Source organism: Microcebus murinus, chromosome 14 (genome assembly GCF_040939455.1).
Source record: "Microcebus murinus isolate Inina chromosome 14, M.murinus_Inina_mat1.0, whole genome shotgun sequence".
Taxonomy (NCBI): Eukaryota; Metazoa; Chordata; class Mammalia; order Primates; family Cheirogaleidae; genus Microcebus; species Microcebus murinus.
The window spans coordinates 3,030,510-3,055,241 of NC_134117.1; the positions used below are offsets into that span (position 1 = coordinate 3,030,510).

The 24,732-nt window shown below is 39.6% G+C and overlaps 1 long non-coding RNA gene across 3 annotated transcripts in view; it reads left to right on the forward strand.

Moving 5' to 3' along the window:
- LOC105880397 (uncharacterized) overlaps positions 1-24,732 on the forward strand; it is a 254,681-nt gene that overhangs the window by 41,167 nt on the left and 188,782 nt on the right. The window lies entirely within an intron of this gene.

Below are 24,732 nucleotides of genomic sequence, written 5' to 3' on the forward strand. Positions count from 1 at the left end.
ATTTTGATACCTCTAACATCCCTGCCAGTTCCCAAAATTTGGATTCTCTGGTTCAGTATGTTCCTGTCACCAAAGAACAAATGTTCTCCTTCAAACACACACTCTCAGAGTTCAATTTTGCACAAGTTCTCTGCTTAAATCAGTCTTGACTCATAGTTAGCGATTGTTCTGTTAAGATTTGATTTACTTTTAATTTCAATTTTTTATGAACATAAATTTGATAAACTGTAATGAAAGGTAACGCCTTTTGTTATTTATAGTTCACCGATCTGAGCTCTCCTCTACTCTGCTTAGGAAAGAAATATGTTTGTTTTTCTTGGTGGTTATTGCTGTAAATCGAGCTGGTGATTTAAAAAAAAGCAGGTGAATTAACGATTGGGTCACTGAACAGTGTGTGGAATAGTGAGTGAAAGAGTCAGAGAAAGAAACCTTTATGTAGCACAGTATTCTGCCGGGATTCTCTTGGATGCAAGTGACTGAGTCCTCAATTATAACTCCTTATTCCAAAGCAGGAGTTCAATAGGATTGGTCAAGGAATTGGCTGGAACAGAGATTTAAGCTAAGCTGTTGGAAATCCATCTTGTCTCCTTTTCATCTCTGGGTTCAGTTTTCTTCTATGTCGGCTTCATTTGCAGATAGATCCTCCTTATTTAACAGAAAATATGGTTACTTGCACCCTGGTCAAAGAATGCTGGTCTCAGTGAAAGTAGAGTGAAGGTTTTACAGATAGCTTTGGCTGGCCTGGCCGGGGTGCCATGACAATTGCAGGACCAATTATATTGCTGAGAGATATGGCGCCCTGATGGCCTGGGTCAGGGGCCATCCCTGCAGCTGGGGGAGAAAGGGTCAGCCCTACTGGCACCCATGGAATGGACCCCAAAAGAATGAAGAGTTCTGTTCTCAGAAAGAAGGGCTGGTGGGAAAATTTGGTGGGCAAATTGGTGCTTTATATATCATGGATCCGGAGAGGAATAGCCCTGTCTCCAGATGCTGAGACATGGGCAATACAAAGATTTCAGCTCTACTTGTGTCTATGTTAAGAGGAAGTATTTAATGATCCTGCATCTGAATATCATATTATCTGTATCTTGTGACTTGGATCAGCTTTAGTACCTTTATTTTCCTAAATTTGGAAGACAGTTGCATTATACCACCTTTCACCTTGGCTAGTGGCACGGGCCTAGTGGCTATCCTCTCATTTCATCTGGTCAATAAACAATAGGATATGTTACAATAACTCCTGGGAAAATCATGTTTTCTCTCACACAATCTTGGACCCTGGTCAATTTAACATGAAACTGTTAAATCTGCATTATAGATTGAATATAATCCTGTGTTAACCCAACAGGTAAATTTCTCAGCCTTTTCAGGTTAATCTGATATTAAGTCAATATCAAATAAAAGGATTCCTTAGCAACTTCTGCAAATCTTATTGGTGCAGTAGTGTTTCTAGAGCCTCTTCCCTCCAGGACCACACCTGTGCCTGTGGATGCATGTATACACACACACGCACACACCTGCACTGTGCATCCTGGTGACTCTCGAATAGATTTGACGATGTTTACATCTTCCTAATACTTTTTGTTTCAAAATTCTGCATTGCTGTGATTTTTTCCCCTCCTTTTATACAGAAGAGTTGGGCTTCCCTTTCTCTGTTGGAGAGAGCTGGATTAATAGTTAATGATGGCTTGGGAGGAGGAACAAAGTCTATGGGGTGTGATCACAGATTAGTCTTTTAAAACATAGCTAAACATTTTGTCCTCAGTTTAGTTGTTTGCTGGCTTCCCGCTGACCTCCTGCAGAGACCACAGTGCTGGAGTTCAGATCCGACTCCCTGCCCTGGGCAGCGGAGCTGAGATTCCTGGTGGCTGGGTGGACATGGCTGGGGCCCGGGATGGGCAGTCTCCCTATGCTAGGGCCCTGGGCTGACCAGGTGGTGGTGACGGGAGGGCTCTAATTCTCAGGGGCTGTGCTTCACTTTCCTCCCATGGGAAGGAAGGCCTGCGCCTGCCAGAGGAGGCAGATCAGAGAGGAAAGCCATAAGAACATCTTCCTGAGTTGCCATAGTCACTGGAGGGGCCCTGGGCAGGCCACCAGCAGTTACCTGGGCCACTTTGAGAAGAATCATTAAGCTTTCAGGGACAGGAACCCCATCATCTTCCCAGCAAAGAGCATCCTGGCAGAAGCAGTGTAAAACGGGCCTGGAACCTACAACCTACGTGCATTCGGAGAGGGTTCAGAACTGGGATGTGGCCGTGGAGGTGCTCATAGAATCCCTTGGACAGGGGGGTCGTGTTCCTTGTATTCCTTCACTGCTGGACTCCTTGAGACACGGGCTCTGCAAAGGACATGGTGTCTTCCAGGCAGCAGAGCCCATGTTGAGCAGAGGGTCTGCGCATTCTCTGTGAAGTCCTGACACAGTGGTGGGCCGTCATGTGTACGGGAGCTCACGGTGGGGAGCAGCAGTGGGATGGCTCCGCAGAGGGCTGTGACTTATTTGGTTACAAACAAGAGAAACCATGGAAGCAAAAAGGGAATTTCCTGGCAGGACATGGGGGACTCAGGGAGCTGGTGGGACCCTAGAGGATGGAGCTGGACCGGCAGGAGCCAGGCTGCCCAGAGCACAGGAACAGGAGCCAAGGGGAGCTCCCAGCAGGGACCCTCAGACATGCGTGGACACCACTGTTCCCAAGAGACAACCCCACAGGCTCTGTTTGCAGATCCCAAGGAAGGCAGGTGTGACTTCCCCAGTGGGAAGAGGCGATGCGCTAAAGGAAGTCTGAGTGAGGCCGGGAGGGTGTGGGAGGTGCGCAGCCCCACAGTCCACCCAGCTCGCCTTTGAAATGATTTTCTTCCAGATACTCTGGAAGGGGTTGTTTTCCCAGGGGTGCTTTGTTGTTGTAGTTTTTCCCTTGCACTTTGCTCTGGACTCAACAGTAGGGATGTCCTTAGATCTTGAGTGCCAAGAACAAAGCCATCACTGCAAGCACCCTGCTTCCGGTACCCCGAGCCAGCCTTGTTGCTGGATGGGTCCCGTGCTGTGGCCACCTGGATATCAGGGGGATGCCCCCCTGTTTGTGCTGTGACACTTTGTCGCAGGAGGTAGCCCTACGGCAAGCCCAAGAGGCCACACAGGCTTCCCGGTACAGTAACTCTCCAGTATGACTTCTCCAGGCTAGAACCTTCTATGAAGGTCTCCTTGTACCCCTTGCCAGTTTTTATCACAGTTTACCAAGATCTAAGACCAAAACATGCTCCCAGGAGCTGTGTGGCTTGGGATGAGTTTTTGTCTTCCTCTGTTTCCTCCTCTATGAAATGAACAGTTTTAAAGGGAAGGGAGCATCAGGTGCTGCCTCTGTCTCTCTCTGCCTCCCCCCCAGACCCCGCAGGGCTTCCAGCTAGGCACTGTGGATAGAGGGATGGATGGAAGGAAGTTAGAACCCAACAGGACCATCAGGCAATCTAGTCCTGCTGCAGAAAAAATGTAAAACTTTGTTTCTGGACAAAATCAATTATCATTGAACCCCACCCAGTGATTCAGTGACAGCACAATTAAGCCACCAGTCTTCTTGGGACACAGATGAAAATAACAGGCATAATCTATCGTTGTCGCCACTGCATCTAGAATACATGTGAAAGGACTTTGTGCATGCCAGCAGATTATGAAACAAGACAGATCTTAAATCACTGGCCTCTATTTGAACTTACACATATTTTTAATTTTAAAAGTGTTTAAACCAGTAACTCTCATAAGTGAAGTTATAACAGTTTGACAAAATCGAGAAGTCACTGAGCTGGACAAATATTTTCCTAATGGTTTTGCTTTTTTCATTCCTCTAAATATCAAGTAATAATATTTTTAATGTTTTTGTAAACATGAGATGTTTTAATGCTTGAAAAATTGTATCTCATAAATAAGCTTTATTATCTGTCAAAAAGGATGAAAATATAACTTTACATTTCTGTTTTAAAGTAATTTTAGTGCCTATTAGCTATAAAGTAACAGTTATATATAATTTAGAGTATGTAGTCACTCGAAACAACTTGACATTTTCACACAAACACAGAGCCATAATAATAGTCTTGGGATTTCATTGGAAGTATGCACCACTACAGGATATTAAAATAACTTATGGTGCACTGTAATTCTTGTTTTGTATTTGTCCAAGTAGTTGTGAAGCAGGCTATAAAGTAGTAAAATAAAACCTAGGCTCCAACTCCAGCTAAGCTATGTTCTTAAAGTTATAGGCATCTTTTCAAATTAAGTGTGATTAACCTAGTTGACATTTCTTGGTGTCATCATTGACTTTTTCTTTCTTAATAATATTTTTTGTTTCGGCGACAAATTCTATTTATCTTAGCTTATTATTTGAGACAGTGTAATTGCTTCCCTAAGACAGAAATGCTGATTGTGTGTAGTTGCAATGCTGCTCTTAATTGACAATGAGTAAATTACTTGTTGCTTTTAAGAGGATGTGGACACAGAAGAAATTTTTGCTTGGGCAAAAAAACAAACAAACAAAAGGTTTTGTCTACTGTTTTAATTTGAGTGCATAAACAAGATTCACTAGGCAGCCAGTGTGAGGCTGAAAATGTTTAGCAAACTGAAATGTGTATGGGGCCTGCATGTACATGCAATAGAGCATTAAATCGTATTCTGCGGGTTTAAAGGACGGATAATTTAGACTCAGTCTGGTTTCAGGTACATCTTTGAGGGATCGATGAGGGGAGTATTTTGTGAATATTGTAAAGCAGACGTAAGGACAATATTTAACCTACTTAAAATAAAAAACCATTTACCGCATCATTTATGGAGCTGACACATAATTATGCTTGCCTCATTAAAGAACGCCCAACATTTTCCTCTTTCTGGCAACGCATATCACTGTATGCCCTTGAATAGAATGAAAAGGCATTTCTTTAAAATACTCCTTAATTGTACTTTTGCATTAATTTTGATTGGCCTTTTGCCTGTTTTAAGGTCTCACAGTATCATTTTGAGCGGTAACACAATAAATGAAAATTCATCCACAATAACTAACTCTATAGATTTAAATATTATTCCTAAGAGAAAGGCCAAGGAAGAAATAATTTTTGCGTGGTTAAAGATGGGCACCATTTATAATCTACATATTGCAATTAAAACCACTCAAGGATTTGACTTCCGTTAATTTTAATTGAAGTGGTATGCGGGTAGGGATTAGGTGAGTGCGCAGATGTGCACAAAAATTAATATGAACCCGGAGAAATGTCTTTTCTCCATAAAAGGATTGGCCAAATGTTCACAGATGGAATTTGAGAGGACCCTTATTGAATAAACCAGTAGGGCTCACTTGGGTCATTTCTGTAGCAATTCCATATACTTTATGTTGGAAAGGACATGCTCCTTTCTTTTTCTTTATAAATTATTCTCATACCTGATTAGTTAACGTCTTTAATTTGCATCAGCACACCTAAATGAAAGTAAAAACAAATTAGTCCAATAAAAAGTACTTTATAGATGATGGTTTAAGGAGGTTGACGATTTTCAGCTAACAGATATTAATTAGGAATATTAACCACAGAAGTCTCTGGTGTCAGCTAAGATGTTGAGAACAAAAGTAAAACAGAAAAGAAAAGGGGACACAGTTTGAGATGTGTAAAACTTTTCAAATGTGAGAAGTCATGAAGAATTTGAGACTGTGAGGTAACAAAGCTCCAAAAAACATGTACATGTAGTCCTTTCTATTTATTTCTAAAAACTAGTACAGTGACTGCCTCCCAACAGGTGTGCAATAAAATGTTCTGAATAAACAAAAAGATGAGTTTATATATTAAATTTTAAATTTTAACATGGATTTTTCAAATCTTTAAATAATGAAGGATATACAAGTTCAAAAGCATACCAATAATTCATAATTTTTTTACAGCTTGATATCTCATTCTTTGCAGAACTTCACATAAAAAGAGGCAAAAACTGAAGATTAAAATAATGTCCACAGCAGCCAACATGAAATGATTTTAATTCTTAAAATTTATTTGATACAGTTTTGAAGGCAGGGAAATGCAACATCGAATACAAATGTAACAAAGATTATTATTAATAGCTTTCTCTGGGAAGATGCACTTTTATATCTCCCCTTCCCTTTTCTTGCCATTCATTCATAAAGCAAATGAAACACTGACTGCAGAGCACAGCCGTGTGCGTGGCTCAGCTCCTGGCCAGCACCTGGAATGAATGATACCAGGCCTTGGATGGAGGCTTTGAGATCTGCCCTTCCCTCTGCCATGCTTCCTTCCTGCCTTTGACAGTTAAAGAGTCTATTCAGCCCACAAGCAGGTTGTGCCTATAATTTTTTAAAGGTGTTTATTTCTGAGGTTTTTAGATCATTTAAGACTTAACCCTTGGCTGAATTAAAAGGGCACGTTCATACCCAGAGAGAATAATACAGTCTAATAATAAAGTTAAGCCCTCATCTTCTCTATCACTGAGTCCCTCTTCAGGCCTGGGGAAGGGGAGAAGTCTGTGGTTACATTTCAGTAACTTTAGACTCTGAAATAAACCTTCTGACTTTCTGGCCAGTGCTCAGGCTATTGGACTAATTAACTTATCCATTAAAGATTACATTTTCTCATTCCAAAATATAGGTAGTTCTGACAAATCTAGGTATACCTGGAATAATTATGAAGAGTTTCAAATATCTCTTTTATGAATTTTCACAATTCTCCCAAATTCTCAAGTTGAAATATCATTAGCTTAGACGCAGGGGTCTGCGTTGGTAGATTTGACATTGGCAAAGAGGATGAATTGAATTCCAAAGGGATCGCAGAAGTTAGAAACATCCAAAAACGATTCATCATTTCTACCTATATATTTTACTAATTGGATGAATGTTTTAATTTGGTTTTTCCCCTGAAATTCTATCACATAAGAATGATCTGATGGAGACTCCCTTGACTTTCCTGCCATCTGCCAAGACTTGTTTTGTAAGTAGGAAATGAACAAACCAGGTTCTTCGAGGCAAACAAGTGAATTCCAGTTCTGGGTCAGGTCATATGGGAGACTGATAGAAACTCAGGTCACTAGTATACCCAGCTCAACCATCTCGAGGGCTGTGGTCCTTGGTGCTTTCTTCTGCAAGGGACACACCTGGCTGATGCTGTCATATTGTGTTGTTCATAACTCTTGAATTGCAACAATGCTCCTTTCTGGCAAGATAACATCAGGTTGTGAGTGAGAGTAATACTAGGGATAACTTTGCATCTGGTCTTGTTTATGTAAATAATCATAGCATTTGCAAACTTTGGTCAAAATGACATCTCCATCAAAAATGACAAGTTATTGTGACCTCAGGTAGATACCAGAGACATGTAATCAAGGCTCAGCTAAGGCCAGCCATAGAGCTGGGAAATTTATCCACATTGTCTCTAGTCTTTACCCCAATTCTGCAAGGAAAGCAATATTAGCTTTACTTCTTGATTAGAATATTGAAGAACAGAAAGAGTCCCCTTTATGTGAATAACTTATTATGTTCCTTATTGTCTCCAGTCTAAAAATCTAGGCAAAGCAATTATTCTGAGATTTAGTACCAGCTCCTAATAGACTTGTGAATTTTCTTTTCTCAGAAAAGAGGAGAATCACATAAGCACATACCATTCTACCCTTCTCCTTGATTGTTTGACACTCACAGTTAAATTTAGTGCTCAAGGGCAGTGTAATAGTTAATATAAAGTGTAGTTGTGCTGCGGTAACTAACAACCCCCAAATCTCAGAGTCTTAAAACAACTAAGGTATATTTCTTGCTTATGCTAACTGCCCATCTGAGGTTGGCCTGGACTTAGACAGACAGAGCAGGTCCTGTCGGGAACACTGTCAGCTCTTGGGGCAGGCAGGATGCAGTGAGGCATGCACTCACTCTTAAAGCTTCTATTGGGAGTGATGGGTCATTTCTGTCAATATCTCATTGTCCAGAGCGAGTCATGTGACCACACCTAACTTAAAAGGGGAAGAGAAATGCAATCCTATTGTGTACCTGGAAGGAGAGAGGACAGGGTATTGGAGAATGGCTCTAATGTCTGTAACAGGAAAGTTCTTGTGCCAGCTTCCTGGTAGAATGACCTCTACCCCCTCATTGAGCTTCTGATACCTACTTTGAATCTTTACTATAAATGATCTACTCCATATGGGATTTGACATTATCAGTTGCTTCATATTTTGAAACTATGCTACATAAAGTATTAAATATTAATAGGTAGAATGATAATTAAATCCAAACCATTCATTCATTCTCACCTCGGGACACTTTGTCCTGCATTTCTGTACATGGTAGTCCTCTAATTTCTGTAACTTATTCTCAATATTATCTTCTAATGCTGTTTTGGTTTGTTTTCGGTCCCCTAGGCAGGGTAGGATGGAAGGTATGTAGCTACTGACCTTGGGAGCAAAGGAGGAGAGATGTCTGTGGTGGGGCACAGCATCTGTGTCGGAGCACCGAGTTGCTAGAGAGCCTTGGGGCATTTTGGAAGTGTGAGGACCCGGGAGAGCCTGGGTGGCAGCTTGCCAGGGCTGAGATGGGTGAATGCGTGTTTGACAAACAACAATTTCTCAGAGTTGCAGCAGTCTGCGCAATTTAATGAAACCCCTTCACCATGGCAATGTTTTGGAGAAGAAAGTAGAAACAGAGAAGCTAGTAAAAGGGTTTCTTCTTTTCTTTATAGCATTCTTCTACTAGTCACGTCACACTGTTTTGTAGTGATACACTCTAGGTTAAAAAACACTGTTTGCAGTTTTTCCTTCTCTCTCTTCATTTCCTTCCTCAAATGGGTGATAAGCGTCTGGAGGGCAAACTCGTCAGCCTTTGCCATCCTGGCAACTGCTGTCCTGTGCCTGCACGAGACACACACAGCCTGCTGGATGACACTCTTCCTAGTTCCGTGCGCTTTCTTTCTTCACTGCAGAGGTGTTCCCAGGATTCTGGTTAGGTTATGAGTATTTGGAAACTTGGTAACAAAAAAGTTGCGACAAAAATATTTTTTTTTTTGTTTTCCTATGTATAAAAAGTAAAGCGTGTTCATTGTAAAATGTCTGAAAGTCAAAGAAAAGATGATAGCCCCGTCTGCCCCACAGATTTATTCTGAATGGTTAAGGCATATCCCTCTAGTCTCTCTTCAATGAGGGTCATTACTTTGCCGAATTGAAATCATATTATTTGCTCTGTTTTGTAACCTGCCATTTGTACTTGGCAGATTTTGACCATTTTCCCAGATGAGTGGATATTCTTAACATGACTCTAAAAGACAGAACAGAGACTAGTCTATTGGACAGAAGTAACAAAATGCATTTAACTAGCCACACTTGGACACTTAAGTCATTTAAAAATTTTCGCCATTATAAATATCGTTGTGATGAACGACAAGGTACATAATTATTTGCAGTTGCTTTTGCCTGTTCCCTTAGGAAGAATTCTGAGAAGTGGAATTCCCTGTTTAAAGGTCGTGCCCAATTGGAAACATTTCAGAAAATTGCATTTCAGAAAGATTACATATGAATAATACTCCTATCAGCAGTGGATGAAGGTGCTCATTTCACCTGTTCCTCACCCACACTGGGCATTTTGTGTTCTTTCGTTTTTGTAGATTTGATGTTATAGAAGCAACGCTTTGTTGTTATTTTAATTTGCATTTTTTGATTGCCAGGAGGTAGAACGTTTAATGAGTGTATGTTATTGGCTGTTTGCTCTCTTCTCTTGTGAATTGTTTCTGGCCTTGGTCTCTGTATCCATTGGGGTCTTTATTTTTTTCTTTTTAATTTATAAGAATCTTTTATAGATTAATAACATACTCTTGTCATGTATCTTGTGTTTTCCCCATATTATTTATTTTAGCTCTTGTATAAAACGTGCGTATGTGTTTAAAGCTATCACTGTTTTTATAGTATTCTTTTGCTTATGTATTTGTAACACTAGCTCTCTGCCCCACCCACCCCCAGTTCAGATTTATCTATATTTTCCTCTCCTTTTGTGGTTTTATTTTTCTATATTTTACTTTAAAAATCCATAAGTAGTTAATTTTAATGTTTTCTGAAAGGGGTATTTGACTTAATTTTTTCTAATTAGTCATTTGAACTTACGCCATTTATTGAATTAGACTTTATCGTTTGCTCTAAAATACTGCCTTTATCACACTAAACTATTACATACATTCCTGCTAAGTTTTTTGGTTTTTGTTTTTGGCAGTTGATCAATTGATTCTCCTGTCAGTGCCTCGCAGTTTTAGCTTTTATAGCTTTATAGTTTATTTCCTCATCTAGGAATCTAAGTCCCTGTCATTTTATTTCAAATATTTTCTGGTTGTTCTCCTTATTTATTTCCTAGGTTAATTTTAGAATCATTTTTATGATAGAAAAATATCCCATTTGGGGTAAAAATGGAATTAAATTAAATTTATAAATTAGTTCTGGAAGATTTGACATATTATCATATGTATTATTAATTTTCCTATGAGTGAACATGATATAACTCTTGATTTGTTTAAATCTCTTTTTTGGTCCTCAATAGATTTTGCGGTGATCATAAACCTTTTTGTTAAAATCATTCTTGGATATTCTAAATTTTTTATTTTTATTATGAATGCAATCCTTTTATATTTTCTCTTTTTTGTTTTTATATAGGCAAAGACATTAATTTTTTATACTTATTTTTATCTTACCTCTGACCTATATAGTAAGTTGTAATAGTTATGCAGTCCGTTACTTTGTCTCCCAAGGCAGACAATCCGTGAGTAATGATTCGTTTATCTAGTATTTTCCAAGATATATTCCTGTTTTTTTCTGAACTAATTGAATTGGCTAGAAAGATATCAGTGTTTCTGATTTTGTTCGAAATTTCTTTGGAACTTTATCATCAAGTACATTAATGTGTATGTTTATTATTTCAAGGAAATATCTTTTTATTTCTCTTTATCCAATGCATTTTAAAGTCACTTACTCAAATACATAGTTTTTCTCTTTTGATCTATTGATATGATTACATTACTAGGTTTTCTTGAATTCTACCATCCTTGCTTTCCTGGAATAACTGCTCTTTAGTCATTTCTACATTGTGTTCACTTTCATTTCATTTAGAGTTTCAAAGTTATTAGACAGATGTCTGCACAGTGTGGTCTCTTACCATTCCTCGTATAGCCTTATTTCTCCTTCCAAAAGTCATGTATTTGTGTTTTTTCTTTTTTATTGGTACACTTTTAAATTTTGTTGTTAAATTAGAACAAAACAATTTAAAATTGTCTAAAGAAAGAGTTAATAGCTTTCCCTACAGCCTGGTTCCTCCCTTTAGGCAACCAGATAATGTCAAGGAACAGTTTGGTTTGCATTCCCGTCTGTCTGTCTGCCCATCTATTCACATATCCGGAATACACACATTTTGATCTTGATTTTGTGTTGTCTTATGAAAATGGGATAATGCTACAACTTGATCATTTTGAATATCCCCCAGGGCTGATAAATAATTCAGAACATATCCTTTAAAGGAACTATTTAATATTCCAGTTTTTGTTTTAGGGTAGTTAATTTAAGCATTACTCTACTGAGTATGTTTCCAGTTTTTTTCTTTTTCAAACAATACTACACAATTATATAGATGAATATGCATGCTGAAATTTTTATTGTATAGAGTGAATTTCCAGAAGTAAAAATGTCTAATTAAATGGAAATGTGAACTTAACATTTCATAGATAATGCTATCTTATTTCCTAAAGTTTCTAATGATTTATTCTCCCATCCACATTGCCTGAAATTGTCCTTTTCCTGCTGTTCTTTCCAGCACAGAATGTTACTGTTGTTCCTAATATGTGTCAGTGTGGCTTGAGAGCAATGTCATCTTGTCATTGCTTCAATTTATGTGATCTTGACCATGTGTTTACTAGTTCTGGAATTTTCTCTTCTGTGGATTGTCAGTCCAGATATTTGTCCATTTTTTACCTTTTTCTTCACTCTTCTACTTATCAATTAGTAGAAGTTCTTAGTGCATCAGGGACACTGGCATTTGTCAATAATATGGGAAGTCAAGGAGTTGTCACCTGTCCTTTTATGTGGTGTGTGGTGTCACATGGTGTGTAGCTTTAAAAGAGATTTACAAGGGGAGCTTTGTCTTTCGTTTTCTGTATTGTTTCTGGATTTTACTTGGGAAATTTATTCCATGACTATTATACAACTATAATCTTACAATTGAGTGAAACATTTGATACGTTGGTTTATTTATTCATTATAAAATGAAATGGGCCAAACTAATGTAGCTACCTCATATCATTTATATTTAAATTTCAGATGGATTATAATTTTAAAAATTTAAAAAATGGGCTTAACAGAAAACTAGATTTTATATTTATCATATTGCTTTCCTGTGTTTTAATTCATTGATATCTGATTTATTTAGTCTACTAAGTATTTGCTCTTATTTCCCCTTGTTTCTAAATGTAAGGTTTAATTCATCAATTTGTATCAATTTTTGTTAATAATCAAGTTCTAGGCTAATGAATTGCCCTTGGAATTTCTTCACCCATGAAATATAGCTTGGCGCTGGGTTCTATATTTAGTTACAGCCTTTTTTTCCCCTCTGACGTCTTTAGACTCTGCTGTCTGGCCTGGCATTTCGTGTTCCAGGGATGAATTTAAGGCCATCTGTCATTTCTTGCTTGTGTTGATAAACTCTGTATTATCCTGCTAACTGCAGAATGTGCTTTCTTCCTCTTTCTTTCAATTTTTCTTCACTTGCTAGAGAGTATATACATATGCCTCTCATTTATGATTTTTACATGAAACACTGTGAACTTTCTCCATCAGCAAACCCAGATCATTGCTGTTACTTTGCTTAGAGACGGTAACATGTATGGTAACTGCTTTTCTTTGGAGGGATAAGAGATCTATTCTAGGCTACTAGCTTATTTTTGTATGTTTTGACTGATATCTGTCTTCTTTTCTCATGTCCTTTTCTTTCATCACTTTCATTTCGTTGTCCTTTTCCTCTCTCTTCAAAAGAGAATCTCAAAATATGTATGGCATATTAATGGTTATGTAATCTGTTGTTTGCTGTCTACAACGTGGGTTTAACCTTTTTTGTATCTCTTTCTTAACTCAGTTCTCCCTCTCTTTTCATCATCTTCTTTGATACTCTTGTTTTGTCATCTTTTTTTTTTATTATTTTTTGTCCTTTTTCATTGAGGATAAGTTTTGAATTCCTTAAGTATGCTAAATAAATGCCAGGACCTTACCTTTGGTTTCTGTTGCGATTTGTGCCCAGAAGGATGCTCCATCTCTAAGTCAAGAACAACACCTACATTGGTCAGTGATATGCTTTTGAAGTTTCCTTAAGTGGTACTTTTTCTTTTTATTCCTTATTTTTTTTTTTTTTTTGAAAAAAAAAAAAAAAAAGGCAAAACAGAAAGGACAAGCTCCCCAGTCTCAATGTTTGGCTGTCGTGACAAATGAGCTGAGACTGGTTGCTTTCTCCACTGGGGGTAGGAAGGTGGCTGGACCCAGGGACCAGTTCAGTTCTTAGGGGCTAGTTCACATCCTCTCCTGCAGTTCCCTTTACGTCTTCATTTACTGTCTTCCTACCCTGTATGCTAAGCACAGAAAGCACACCAAAACCCTTCATCCCAGCTTTCATCATTTTCTAAGTGCTTGCTGCCTCTGCCTCCGGGTTTCATACCATGTGTACTACATGCTCCACACTTTGCCCTGCCATTTTTGGGGAAGTCCTGCCTTTTAACTGATAAAAAACAGTTGTCTGGGCTTCTCATCAAGCCCTCTAGTTGAAGTAGATGGGGGCCTTTTACAAAGTTCCCTTTCTGTTCACTGGTATCTTTCTCATGAAGTAGGGCCTGAGTTTGTCATGGGGCAAAGCCTGGATAAGCAGGTGTTGATTGTTTGTTGATTTTTTAAATAGCGCTCCATTTGTCTCACATTTTGTGAAGATCTTGCCCAGATTCTGCCATTAAGCTCTCAATTCATCTTAATTTTCAGAAGTGCTTTTAGGAATTTTAAAGTCACTTTGTAAGTATCTTCATGGGTGTAAATCATTTATTTAACAAATATTTTTTGAGAACTCCTGATGTGCTATTTTATGGAAATATAGTCTTCTCAAAACAGGATTAAAGATGGATACAGGTTACATATGGGCTGCTAGCCAGGTGCCATTTAAATTTTATTTAAAAGAATAAAATAATGGTAGACTTAAAACACCCAGAACATTGCCTGATACAAGTAGGTGTAAAATTGTTTTCCTTCCCTCCTACCCCGCTTGTTTGTCTTACTGTGAGGGAGGCAAGCTTCACATTCCTTTTGGGTACTTTTAACCAGAGAGGCAGAAGGAAATGCAATGTCCTTAGGTCCACGTCAGCACTGGTGTATGTGCAGGTCCAGGGTGCGTTTTCTGATTCCAGTAACTGGTGATTCCACTGATAGTAGAAAACCTTTGATGTGACCATGCTATATTGATCCATAAATCTGAAATCTTCCTGAAAAACAGCAACAATCTTATGAGTTTTTCAGGAGGTTAAAGGGAGAGAGAGAATAAGCTGAATGATTTTTAATGTCAAAAAGTTTCAAGACAACAAAGCCCAGAGTTAGTTTTGTCTAAATAAGGAATGAAGGTAGCAATCGAGTGGGTCAGTGCTGGGAATAGAAAAATAAGCAGGCCGCTTTTCCGCGGAAATGCGATAAGAGAATCCATGTCTTTAAAGATAGGGTGTTGTAGTGCGTAAAGGCAGCGGTTAGATAAAGGAGGGATGGAAGCAAGACCAGCTCCCTCTGGGATTCTCGATGACAACGTAACAGATGACTCCAGATGACAATGTAAGAGGGGGAATGGAAAGAAATTATATTAACAAACTGTTGTTGATGGTTATAATAAGATTTAAGCAACCAAATAACCGAACCTGAAAGACCAACATATTTTTCAAGATGATTTAGAAGGACCCTAACATTGAGAATGTCAAGAGCTGCGGTTACGTCTGCACTCATTTCAGGATTGGCTTCCTGGCGTCAGCTGCACTGAGGGTGCTGTCACATGTCTTGACGGGGGCGTTTTAGTACACAGCCAAAATTGGACGAAACTCCTCAAAACACATTATTGTCATTTAGATGCCTTTCCTCCATATTGCTGCTACCAATTTGAATTAGATTTGCAATTCTAGAAAAATAATGGGGATTACCAGCTTTCAAAAATGCAGTGTACTCAAAAGGAATTATGTTCAGAGAGCTTGTGACTGTCCATAGGATAGATGTACTTATGTCACCTCAAAAAACAACACACAGTACAGAGGAATATTTAGAAAGCTTAAGAACATATTAATCTTGGATTTTAAGGCTCAAAGATGTTATAAAACAAAAACGTTGAATCGTACTTTCCGGCTATTATTTTTCCTTTATAAAATGGCTATAGATACATATTCAGAAATATAGGAAAGGCATATGTCTCTTATAATCTGTGTGTACCTTCAGTAATCACTTGAAAGACTCTTGTTCTTAAATTAGAAATCCTGCCTTGTTTTAGATTAGTATTTGTTCTCACCAGCCTTAAAAACAACAGGAATTACGAATTTGCAATATAGTAAACTGTAAACTGTTAGTAAAATGTTCTAATTTATGAAATTAAATTTCTTTGAATTTCAATCTTCTAACCATGTAGTTGTTTAAAATCAATTGTTTAGCTTAGGGGTTTTCAGCTGTGGCACATCTGACATCTGGGACTGGTGATTCTTTGTCATGGGACTGCCCTGGGCATTGCAGGATGTGGAGCACTATCCCCGGGCGCTGCGCACTGGATGCCAGAAGCATCATTCCCCTCCCCGTGGGTAACAATGGAAATGTCACCCCACATTGCCAAATGTACCCCGGAGGACAAAATCACCCCTGGTTGAGAACCACTGGGTTAATTCATGGATGCTTTCCACGGATTCACTAATTATGGGGTGAGCGCCCAATTCTTCCTCTTCCCCCTACATGAGTATAAGTAGTCCCTGAGTTTTGTGGTCCTACTGTGTGGGGAGCCTTCCTGACACTTTTGGCTGGCCTAAATGTTTAATTCCACCACTAATTTTCCCTTAGTTTAAGTGCAACTTTTGTCACTTTTACTTGATATAATTGCCAACTTATAGAAAAGTTGCAAAAATTGTACAAAGAACATGTACCATTTACCCAGAATTCTTCATTGCTAACATTTTGTCCCATTTGACTTTTTTTCTGTCACACACACATATATACACACACACACACACATATACAAGCACACATGCACACTCATGTATACAAACACACATGTATACAAACATATATACAAATGCATGGGCATACACATACATATATGTAAATACATGCATATACACACATGTGCATAGAGATATGTACAGACACATACATGCACACATATTCACACACATACATATAGACAAACACACACACTTAATTATTTTTCTGTATAAATAGAGAGTAAGTGGTAGATATCTTGCTTAATTTACACCAAAGTACTTTAGAGTATATTTCCTAAAACTAAGAAAGTTCTGTCACACAGTCACAGTGTAATTATTAATATTAAAGTGAGTAACTTTAACACTGATACACAGTCTATTTTCAAATTCCATCAGCTGTCCTAATGGTGTCTTTTAGAGCTGTGGCCCCCACTGGTCCATGGTGTGTTAGGAACTGGGCCGCCCAGCAGGAGGGGAGCAGCAGCCAGTGAGCGAGAGAAGCTGCATCTGCATTTACAGCCGCTCCCATTGCTCACTGGCATCACCACACAAGCTCCGCCTCCTGGTGGCATCAGATTCTTACAGGAGCACGAACCCTACTGTACACCGCGCATGCGAGGGCTCCAGGTTGCGGTTCCTTGTGATTCTCCTCATGAGAATCCGGTGCCTGATGACCTGAGGTGGAGCTGAGGCGGTGATGCTGGCACAGGGGAGCGGCTGCAATGCAGATGATCATTAGCAGATAGGTCTGACTGCACAGTATACGTGATGCGCCTGAATCATCCCGAATCCCCCCTCCCCATCAGTGGAAAAAAGGTCTTCCATGAGACTGGTCCCTGGTGCCACAAAGGTTGGGGGCTGCTGTTCTAGAACGACACTTATTCTCCCAGAAGTGGGTCCACTGTGTCAATTTTAGCCTGATGGTTCCCGAACAGTTCCTCAGTCTTCCCTGTCTTCCTGACCTTGACGTTTTTGAAGAGAACAGACCAGTTATTCTGTAGATTGCCCCTCAGATTTGGGGTTGTCTGATATTTTATGAACGCTTATTGGGTTCAGATTTTACATTTTGGCAGGAATACTGCAGATGTGATGTGGTGCCTTCTGTCCAGAGATATGTGAGGTTACTTAGTTCCAATATACATGATGTTAACTTTGGTTACTTGGTCAGGACGGTGTTTGCCAGATTTCTCCGTTGTAAATTTACTGTTTTCCTGATAGTCATAAATAATCTGTGGGAAGATACTTTGAGATGATGTCAATATCTTGTTCCTCATCAACATTTAATCCATTAGCTTTAGCATCCATTCGAGGATTTGCACCTAAACCAATTATTACTCTGGTGGCTGCAAAATCACCGGCATTTTTTCTATGCCAGCCAGCTGTGGCAGCCAGCTTGAGGAAAACTGTCCTTTCCCCTCATTTATTTATTCATTCATTTATATCAGTGCAGACTTATGGATTCTTATTCTAATCAATGAGTTTCAATCTGTTGCTATCACTGTCAGTCTGTGATCCAAACTGTCTTGGATTTGGGTTGTGTGGACTGTCTCCATCATTTCTAAACACCTCCTGCCTTTCTGGCACAAAAGCTGTTCCAGGATCATCTTTCCCTGCCCCAGCCTGGAATCAGTCATTCGGCCAAAGAGCCCTGGTTCCTTTTAAGGAGGAAGGGTATTTGAAATCCCTTCTCGGGTGCTGCAGGTGGGGATGTACCCTATATAAATCAGCAGAAAGAAAATAAGGATTCAGTGGAAGAGGGAGGGAGGTAATCTGGAAATTGGTTATCTCCTGAATATGCTTGATGAACTGCCTGATGCAAATCATTCACCATCAAAGCTTCATTTGCAAGTGTACACAATCTGGAGAAACCGCTGGTGCCCTGTTTCTCACAAGAGTTGACTTGGAAATAGCTGGGCCGGGGAGCTTTGCCTTTCCAGTGGTGTTTGGAAAGCCATCACACTGGAGCCACCTTCTGTGCTGCTGAAAGGAGGAGCCCGGTGGAGGCAGCAGAAATGACAAAGTGCTGGGCAGCTTGAGTCTCCCCTGCCCAGCTCGGAGCCCCTTGAAATTGGCACGGTGATTGACTTCTCTGGGGGCTCAGCGCGTGGAGGGGAGAGGCCCATCAGCAGCGCGCGCCTCACTAATTGCATTACGATTGCATGAGATATTGCAAGGTTTACTACGAACTCTTGGCTTCAGAACACAGGCTGGTGAGCTCCGGGAGCAGTTGGCAGCAGGAAAGGAAAAAACGACAATCATTTGAAGAGTCAGCACAGCGGACGCGCCAGAGTGTGCGCACTTGGCCGGGCACTCCGACTTCTGGCTGAGGCGCGCGCTCAGCGGAAGAATCGCACCAGTTAAAATGTTGGCAGGTTCCAGGAGGTATCTTCTCCTCCTTTTGTCTGGTTTTGATTGCAATAGTTTGGGAAGCTGGCAAACAGTTTGGTTTTGTTCTGAATATATTGGCCAGGAGCCTAAGCCATTTCTTTCTTTTTAAGCTATTTGAACCTGGACCAGTCAGCCAGTTCATCAAGTTAATATATCAAGCCAGAACCACAATTAAAAATATTAAGCTTACAAAGTTGGCTTTTGATCTGATTATTAAACCAACTATTACAAATGGTCAAACTGGCAGATAGATGCCTCTTGATTACTCTTGTAACACCTTCTTAGTTATTTTAAACCACTCATGTTGGCCTTTGTAAATGGCAGCCCTGGAGTTTCTAAATAAGAATTTAATTCCAGTTGACTTGGAAGTTTCCTAATTATCACAAGACTTTTTCCTAAGCTAGAGAACTTTTGTGTATTATATCTAAAATAAATAAATAGACAAACCCTTGTGTACACCCTGGGAGAGGGGCTTTCCGAGGAGGTGCATAGCAATGTGTTGGCCATTTCTGCATGCCAGTTGAACATTTGCCTGACTTTTGGCTGTGCACCAAGGAAAAATCCAGAATGGCTGATCTTTTCAGATCTAGATGAATTTCTCATCTCATTTGAACATTTACTTCATACCTTTAGAAATTATTTAAATGCTAACTAATGTGCATAGTGATTGTGACAAATATAATAATGAATCTAAGTTAGCCTAATATTTTAACTTTTTATTATAAAATGAAGAGCTAAGATTGACTCCATTTGTGCCAAAAAATGAAGAGACTTGTATGGGTCCCTGATAACATTCTCTGATTACTTTGTAGATGGAAACATATCTTAAGGTCTTGCCAGTGAACCAGATGCACTCTTGTTGGATTTATGAACATTTTGGGAAAGAGAATAAAAATTATGATTATTCTGAAAATGAGAAATAACAATTAAGTTGGGAAACTCTCAAGCAAATATCATTTTTTTTGTTAATTTATTCATTTACTTAAAGTATCTAATCAGAAAAAAAAATAGTTAACATACCACCTCTCTACAGTGATGGCTCAGGACTAAATAAGTATAAACATAGCAGTGCCCTAGGGTCTAAAATGTGTGCTGTCAACACAAAGGTGATATGCACATAAAAGTTCTTGATTACTTTAAGTTGGTATTAACTTATTAGTCATGTTACAACTAACTCCAACTGAGTTAAAGAATTTTCTAGATGATCAATGCAGTAACAGTTACGCCTCAAAAGAGACAAAATGTCAGCGAAATAATTGCCTCATGGCACTTGATGTCAATTATTTCATTTGTATTTAATTAAAAACAGCCAAAACTGTTGGCTCAAGTATAAAAATTCCCCTAGCTTTATAGTTTTTAAATTGCATTAAGAGTTTTTGTTGCCAGGTGTATAGTTAGCCTTTTGAAATAATCTGGAATCTATTTACAAGGAAATCATTGCTATAATGTTTCTGTTTATTTCTTTGGAGAAACAACTTCATACAGTGATTCACAATGATTCTATAACATAGTGACATGACCAGGGTTGGAGGCAAGTTCTTATATAGCCGATGGTCACGGGGGCTCTGCAGAGGACAACTTTCAGGTTGATATCTAGTGGTAGAGCCCGGTGAGAGTGCTGGCAATTTCGAAGAAGATAATATGGCAAAATGGGGTGATTGAAAACTGGAGAATGAGCATGAGATGAGAATCAAAAAGTTACCTCTACTAACCATAGAAAAGGTGAACAGAGGGCAGGGTATGCCAGCTACTTGAATAATTTTACCAGTGTGGAAAACTGAACATTTCCTCATTTATTAAAAGTGATCCACTCTTTTAGCACTGAAAAATTTAGGATATTTCCATCTTGCTCTATTCTTTTCCTTCATGTACTCCCCTTATGTAAAAGAGAACATTTTATGTCAGCTTTAAGTAATACTATCTGCTGTAATAAACTTCCCTGAACTGCCAGTGGTTTAACACAAGGTCACAGTCTGATGCAATTGGTTGATGAATGAAACCATTGCCTAATCCAAGGTCACAAAGATTTACTCTTTTTTTTTTTAAAGAGTTTGTATCATTTTCACTTTGGTTATCTGTTAAAGGGACATTTGAAAATGGCCCCCCCCCCCCCCGCAAAACACCCCAAAACAAGAGGATGAGGCAGGCACACGGGGGCTCTGCAGAGGACAACTCTGCAGAGCAACTCTCATCCTGAAGGGGTAGGAAGGATAAGACCCAGCCATGTTGATCACCAGGGGCCGAGTGATACCTTGCAAGTTTTGTGATTCTCAGCCATTTGCAAAAGTCCGTGGGAGAAGAAGAAATGATTTGCTTATGTCGTATTCAGAGACTACAAATATTACATCTATTTCTTAGGTACCAGTGAATAATCTGAGGTGCCAAATGGTTAGTCAAGATGTGAGTACACAGGAAAAGTTCTTGAAGGAAATGAAAAGTGCCACTCCAGTGAACAACATAAAAATGATAAGAAATCAAAACATCTTACTGCTAATATAGAGAAAGTTTTAGTGATCTGGATAGAAGAGCAAACCAACCACAATATCCTTTTAAACAAAAGCCTAATCAAGAGCAAGGCCCTAACTCGCTTTAATTCTGTGAGGGCTGAGAGAGGTGAGGAACCTGCAAAAGAAAAGCTTGAAGCTAGTAGAGGTTGTTTCATGACGTTTAAGGAATACACCCTCTCCTTAACAAAAAAGTGTAAGGTGAAGCAGCAAGTGCTGATGTAGAAACTACAGCAAGTTCTCCAGAAGATCTAGCTAAGATTATTCATGAAGGTAGCTACAGTAAACAACAGATTTTCAATGAAGGTGAAACAGCTTTCTATTGGAAGTAGATGTTATCTAGGATTTTCTTAGCTAGAGAGGAAAAGTCAATGCCTGGCTTCAAAGCTTCAAAGGACAGGCTGACTCTCTTGTTAGAGGCTAATACAGCTGGTGTCTGTAAGTTGAAGCCAATGCTCATTTGCCATTCTGAAAATCCTAGAGCCCTTAATAATTATGCTAGATCTAATCTGCCTGTGCTCTATAAATGGAGCAACAAAGCTTAGATTTACAGTACCACTGTTTACAGCATGTTTTACTAAATATTTTAAGCTCATTATTGAGACCTACTGCTCAGAAAAAACATTCCTTTCAACATATTACTGCTCGTTGACAATGCACCTGGACATCCAAGAGCTCTGATGGAGATGTATAAGGAGATTTAATATTATTTTCATGCCTGATAACACAGCATCCATTCTGTAGCCCTCGGAATAAGGAGTAGTTTTGATTTTCAAGTCTTATTATTTAAGAAGTACATTTTGGGCCAGGTATGTTGGCTCACATCTGTAATCCTAGAACTTAGCAGGCCAAGATGGGAGGAGCACTTGAGACCAGGAGTTTAAGACCAGCCTGAGCAAGATTGAGACACTATCTCTACAAAAAATAGAAAAATTAGCCTGGTGTGGTGGTTCCTGCTTATAGTACCAGCTACTTGGAAAGCTGAGGCAAGAGGATTGCTTGAGCCCAGGAGTTTGAGGTTGTGAATGGAAATGACACTGCTGCACTCTAGACCTGGCAACAGAGCAAAACCTTGTCTCAAAAAATATATATACATTTTGTAAGGTTGTAGAGGCCATAGGTAGTGATTCCTTTGATGGATTTAGAAAACCTGGAAAAGATTCACCATTCTAGATGTCATTAAGAACATTTGTGATTCATGGGAGGAAGTCAAGATAGCAAGATGAATAGGAGTTCGGAAGAACTTGATTCCAGTTCCCATGGATGACTTTGATGGGTTCAAGATTTCAGTGCAGGACGGAACTGCAGATGTGGTGGAAACAGAAAGAGAACTGGAGTTAGAAGTGGAGTGCTGCAATCCCAAGGTAACACTTGAGAAGACTAGGAGCTGCTTCTTATGGATGAGCAAAGAAAGTGGTTTCTTAAGATAGAATCTACTCCTGGTGAAGATGCTGTGAACATTGTTGAAATGACAACAGAGGATTTAGAATTTTATATAATCTTAGTTGCTAAAGCAGCAGCAGGGTTTGAGAGTGCTGACTCCAATTTTGAAAGAAGTTCTACTAAAATGCTACCAAAGAGCGTTGCGTGCTATAGAGAATTTTATTTGGCATGGATGAGTCAACAGATGCAGCCAACTTCATCGTTGTCTTATTTTCAGAAATTGTCACAGTCACCCCAACTTTCAGCAACCACCACCCCATCAGTCAGCAGCCACCAACATCGAGGCAGGACCCACCACCAGCGGAAGGATTATGACTCACTGAAGGCTCAGATGATCATCAGCATTTTTTAGTAATAAAGTATTTTTTTGAATTAAGGCATATATGTATTTTTAGACATAATGTTATTGCACACTTAACAGACTACACTATAGTGTAAATGTAACTTATATGCACCAAGAAACCAAAAAATCATGTGACTTCCTTCGGTGTGATATCCACTTTATTGTGGTGGTCTGGAACTAGATCAGCAGTAGCTCCAAGGCCTGTCTGTGTATGAACTCTTTAACCTCCTCAGAAAGCCCCATGAGGCAGGTACTGCAGTAGTCTCCCAAGAAAATGGGCTACTGAGAGGCTAGGAAGCTGCCTGAGGTCACACGGCCTGTAAAGGGAAGGACAAGGCTCCCACCCTGGTCCCCTCCTTTAGGACCTGTACTCCCTGTCATCACCCCACAGTGCTGCCCGTGCATCACAGGTGTTTTAGGATTCCTGGGGCTCAAGAGGATGCAAAAAGCCAGAGACAGGGCCCTTGTCTTCAAGAGACTTAGAGTTTGTTAACTGATGTCTTAATTAACAACCCAAGGCCCTCCCTTCTGGTAAGAAATGAGATCTGCAGAAAGCAGACTTTCTTCATTCAAAGGAAGAGGGATGATCCCTTCCTAGGCTGGCTGGTCGGCTGCGGGAGGCAGTTGTGTTTGACCCTTTGAAGCAGCGAGTGGGGTTTGAGGGGTCCCAGGTTCCTCCTGCTATGGCTGTGCTCACGCAGCACCTCACTTGAGTCTCAGGGAGAGACCCCTTTTCTCCAGAAACCCTGTCCCTGGGTGAGGTGCCTCCCATGACTCAAGCTCTGTTTTCTTGGACTCTCCCAGTGCAGCTCATGGGTACCAAGTATATTTTATATTCACGGGAATTGCGTGGTTTGAAGCCACTTGGAGATTTTGTGAACCACGTAACATAAATTATCCTTCTGTCCACTTTGGGCAGGAGATGGAGGTGGTGTCCCCTTTGCCTGACACATGTTTCCGAAACATTTTTCTTCCAAGAGAACTGAATAAAGCCCAGGAATCTATGGAAACAAAGGGGGAAAAAACTCAGAAAAAAAACCCAAAAGGGACAATGGTGTATGAAAAGGTTTTAGAGATGCTCACAGAGAAGATTAACATTTTAGAGAGCTGCAGACTTCAGGCATCATGAGGGTGCTGGGAAGGCCAGGCCTGGTGCTGGACATGGAGGAAATTCCAAGCAACTTAGCCGAGGCCATTGGCAATTTTTACTCCCATGTTCATCCCAGATTTATTTGCAGTGCTGTTTTCTACCTTTTCTGCAATGCTGCTTGCATAGAAGTCTCAATATAATTTTGCAAAATAATAATAATACTATATTAATAAAAAAATAAAATAAAAATAAAAATGCTGCTGATATTTCCATGTTCCTGGTTGACCGTAGAGGTGAACAATGGTTTGTTCATAGGGTGTCCCTGATCACCATTTTGAAAGTCTTCCTAAAAAGACTTTTTCTCCTTCGTTTCCTCCATGCAGGGCTCCATGGCACAAGCGCAAACAAATGTCTTTCCATTGTAGTTTCTTACAAAGGTGTCATGTGCAAGTTGTTTCCATCATGAGTCAACTAAAGTAGGCCTCTGGTATCTTTAGATATTTATGGAAGAGCTATCATAATTTTTAGCCTACTCCAAACACCCCTAACACCTCCCAATTTATAAAAATAGTAAGTTCTGGTATCATTTCTAGAGTGTTCAGTTGGAGACATTTAGTTTTAATTTTTTCCAGTGTCTTGAACTTCCGACAGTATGGCTATCCATTTGAAAGTGTCCATTAGCGCAGCAGAGGGGACGCTGTTTTATTAACAGCAGGCCGTAGCTGAGATTGCACCCCGGC